The following is a 4,959-nucleotide window of genomic DNA, read 5'->3' on the forward strand; positions in this document are numbered from 1 at the left end:
TGGGACAATTTCACGACTTACCATACGCAAAGCACCTGTCTCTGTTCTAATTTCACAGAAAGAGCATAATAAAATATTTGATAGTGATTATGATGATGAACATGGTGATGATTAAAAATCATTACAATAAAAACAGTAATGACAACAATCAATAAAAAATAGATAACATAATTTTAAACATGATAGAAGACTTATCTAAGTTCACGTGATTAATTATTTTAGAATTGAACTTGAACTTCTTTCAAATTTTATATATTATTACACTATTATTAAAATGACACTTTGTTTCTGATTCAGTCTTATAGATTATATTTGAAAATAAAGCCTTCAGTTGGCTTAAATCAACCATCATTCATAACCTGATGCTAATAGACATTTTAAAAATCCAATGCTATTCTGTCTAAAGGGGTAGTATATATAGGTTAATGTGTTAATGTGTGGGATAGCTTATTAAGGCTTTGTAGGGAAAAAAATTACATCCTTGCATGTGGTAGAGATAGTGCCATTATAATTTCCTTTTTAATTAGATAGTGAAGTTATGTAACAAAAGTTATATTTAGGAAGCAGAATTCATATTGTTATATACAAAGTTATCAGCTAACTTATTCCTATTTATTCAAGTATTCTATTTTTGTCATATGCCTGTTGACATACCAGAGACTGAGCCTTAATATTAAATATAAGAGATATGTACAGGCTATAGGATAGTCTACAGAACAGAAATAACCATTTTTTAATTCACTATATGTATTTTTTTTTCTCTTTTCTAAAGAACAGAATATAGAAGCATAGATCCTGGATAAAACTGCCAAAGTAGGCATCTAAGAATGGAGTTTATGTCTTCAACCACATATTAAATTTTGCTGGCACTTTGATATCCCTGAAGACATAATTAACAGGCACAAACACTGTTATGTGGATCCTGATTTACTATAGTTTTCTAAAAATTCATAAGGCTCTATATCACTATCCATAATAATCAGGACAGCTACCAACAAAAGTTGCTAAACCTCTCAATGATCAGTTGGTAAAACTTGCTCAAACGCTCACATTAGACCATCATGTTTATCTCAAAAGCTCATACGGGTACTGATATAAAGAACAAGCTCTCATTAATCTAAAATCACCTAAAAATAGACAGAAATCCATTCTAGTTAAAAGCAATATGCTCCCATCTATTTCCCCAGGCAACCAATTTGGCATCAGGAAATATCCCTCACAATATGAAACTTTTGTTCTTTTTTTCTTTTCTTTTCTTTCTTTCTTTTTTTTTTTTTCCTCACAGTCAAATGGAAGAAAGAGTTAAGGTCACTGTTCAGACAATTCATGGGAAAAGACTTTTTATTGATCAAAGCTTTGGTTTTAGTGGTTAAATGATTCTAAATAAACTAGGCATTACTTCACAAGGCAATTATTTTAAATTTACTTCACTTTGTTTTTTAATTCAGACTGGAAAACTAAATAAATTCACTTACACAGTATATTTCTGTTAATTGTCTGTAGTTTTATTGTGATTTAGTTTAACTAATATTTTACATTAAAGTTTCTTTTACCTATAAGCTGTGATGCTTCTTTTACCTTAGAGTTTACCAATTACATAAGAAAGTTAATTTTATACAAGTTGCAGGTATTAGTTTTATTTATTTTTTTTAAAAAAAGATTTATTTATTTATTTTAGAGGTGGGGAGGGGCAAGGGGAAAGGGAAAGAATCTCAAGCAGACTGACGCAGCTTGATGCAGGGCTCCATCCCAGGACCCTGAAATCACGATCTGAGCCAGAATCAGGAGTTAGATGCTTAACTGACTGAGCCACCCAGGTGCCCCAGTTTTATTTCTATAAAGAACTAAGTAAGTGTTACTTTTGGGGGAAGGGGGACTACAGGTGAGAAAAAAAGGACAACCCTTACTCCAACTTTTTGATGTAGAGAAACAAAAGGTGAATTTCTGTAGTGGTTCTGCCCCTTCTATTAGCTCTGCCTCTAACCTGTTTGGGGAGACATGCATTTCCTGCTAGCAGAAAAAGATACTGGCCAAGGCATTAACATCAAACTAAATTTTCAGAAGCTTAATTAGAGACTTAATACTAAATTGAAGTATTTCAAGAAGTTTCCTTATCATCTTTACACACACCTTCTTATTTAAGTATTTCTCTGATAAATTACTTATTTTAATTTTAATATTGGTTGGATATGGTACTATGGTACAAAAAGTGCTGCTCTTAACCAGTATTTTAAGAGCTGGTGGTGCATCAGAGACCATGTAAGCAAAACCCCAATTTTAAAATGAGAAAATACAGCTTCTGGAAGATTAAGTAAGGTATGGTGACCATGGTACAAGAATCAATAAGTATAATATTTGCCTATTCTTTTCAAGCACTTTATTTTTCCAAAAGCAGAAAAATAAATGTACATTTTAAGGGAAATTTGAAAATAAAGTAACAATCTTTCCTTTTTCACTAGAATAGTGCATTGGTGATTCTAGAGAAATGAAGAAGTAATTTATACATTTTTACACATTTTTAAATATAGAAAATTATTAAGATGTAATGAAATAATTACAAAAGTTAAGGTAAATGTTATAAAGGTATCAAAAGCATAATGTGTTTTGCTCATTTTAAAATATCCAGTAATTCCAACTATGAATTTTGTATAAAATGGTTTCCCATTAAAATTCCTTTTAAGAAAAATAAGGATATATGTAAGTTTTTAAGAAGGTCATTTTATATGAATCCAGGATTGTTATGGATTGATTGTCTCCCCCAAATTCATATGTTGAAGCCCTAGCTCCCAGTGGGGCTGGCATTTGGTATAGGGGGCTTTCATTCATTAAAGTTAAATGAAGCTATAAAGGTGGGGCCCTAATCCATTAGGACCAGTGTCTTTATAAGAAGAGACACCAGAATGCCCCCTACACTCTCTGTCTCCCTCTCTTTTAAAACACTCTTTGTGTATATAGGAAAGGTCATGGGAGGACATAGCAAGAAAGCAGTCATCTAAAAGCCAGCAAGAGAACTCTCATCAGAAATTGAATTGACCAGAAACTTGGTCATAGATGTCTATCCTCCAGAACTGTGACAAGATAAATTTCTGTTGTGTAAACCTTGGTCTGTGGTATTTTGATAACCAGTTCAAATAGACTAATACAAGAACTTTTTAGGTTTGTGAAAATTCAAGGCATGTACATTGTTTCAGTATAAAAATTTATATAAGAAATACACATTTTAAGATGATTAAGATATATTTACAAATTTGCAAAACAGAGAAGTTCCTGGAGTGAAAGAAATTAAGTAAGTTTGTGGTTAAAATGGTAGAATACATCAATTCAAATATTATAAATTAAGACTTATTGGATAAGAAAACATAGGATCTTCAGAATCCTTACCATAAATTTTACTATTTAGTAAGAATCAAAATATGTAATAAGTTATAGAAAAATAAATCTGTTTGAAATAGGAAATTCTAAAAATATGAAGAAAAAACAGCTAAATGGTAGACAAGTCCATTTTTTAATTTTTTTTGCCTATGCATAATGTAGACATGTTCCAGTCACCTGAAGTTAGATATGGTAAGATTATTGATTTCTAGCCAGAGAAATGTGGCTAGAAAGAATGAACTCTACTTCAAGACTGTCCCAGAAACATTCCCAAACACATTTCTCCATTTTTTTTCACTTATTTCCGACTGAATGGATTACTCTTCCCTGAGTAATATTGGGATATATGTGTTGAATTTTGTAGAACCCCAAATGACAGCAATCCGGGTTCCCATATCATCACTTGAAGGAGAACTGTCCAACAAGGAACACCCACGCTGGACTCTTGCATGCACAATGCATAAACCTTATTTTTGTAATCTATTGAGATTAGAAAGTTTAGCATCTAGCATTATCTCTATTATTTCATACTGTAATAAAATCGTGTTTCTTTTTAGATGATCCATACCTGGGATCGAGAAAACACCTGAAGTATTTTCTCCACAAACTATCCAGCATTAGATAAAAAAGATGACAATTAGTTGTTGATGCTGCTTGATGGTTACCGATTTTTTTTTATCAAAAAAATGGATTTCTATAAAACAGCATTAAATTTGGCCATCATAGGAAATTAATATGCATTTTTATATAAAGGGAACAAGGGAAAATTTTATTTAATTTATATTTTTACTACTATTTGACAATATTTCTAAGAAGCTATTGACAACTCTTCTCTTACTGCAAGTTAAATTAAAACTATAATTATATATTACAGGTTTCTTATTTAAACTGAGTTTAAAAAGGCAAAAACTGAATCTATGTAATTTTTAATCTTTCCCTACTCAGTGAGACTCCATTAAAGGCCAGACCTTGCCTACATGCCTTTCATTTGCTCTCCATGTTAATACTTTCAGTTTGTTTGCTTCTTAAAATGTATAAACCATTCTTTTCCTGGTTGTTAAATGCCAGCTGGTACTGTCAACTACCATTGTTTCCCAGCTGTCTGCCTTGATATCCCATTGCTTCAGGCTGGCTGACACAGCGTCCTTGAAGCTTTTATCTGACCTCCTATTCTGTTTCCTCAATTAGTTTATCGAAGGCACTTAGGATATTTGGCTGTTGAAAACGTCCCACTTTTTCACTGTATAGGAATTAGTACACAACTTACATGAATTTGACTCCTAAAAAGACTTGGGTTACATATTAGTTCTGTAATCACCAAAGTTTTTGGTTACTTACCCCTATCAATAAATTCATTTTCTAGCATGAATCCAAATATATCTTTATTTATGTAATTCTATAATGTATATATACATGTACACAAACATTATACACATTGTACAACATGCCTAAAAAGTGAAGAGAATATTATAAATAATACATGTATTTCAAAATACTCTTATTTTATAATTCAAGATTCCTGTCTTTGCTTATACTAGAAAATATTTGTAGTTGGAATAATAATTATAGTGAGAACAATAGTGTCTG

Source organism: Halichoerus grypus, chromosome 9, assembly GCF_964656455.1.
Source record: "Halichoerus grypus chromosome 9, mHalGry1.hap1.1, whole genome shotgun sequence".
In the NCBI taxonomy this organism is placed as follows: domain Eukaryota; kingdom Metazoa; phylum Chordata; class Mammalia; order Carnivora; family Phocidae; genus Halichoerus; species Halichoerus grypus.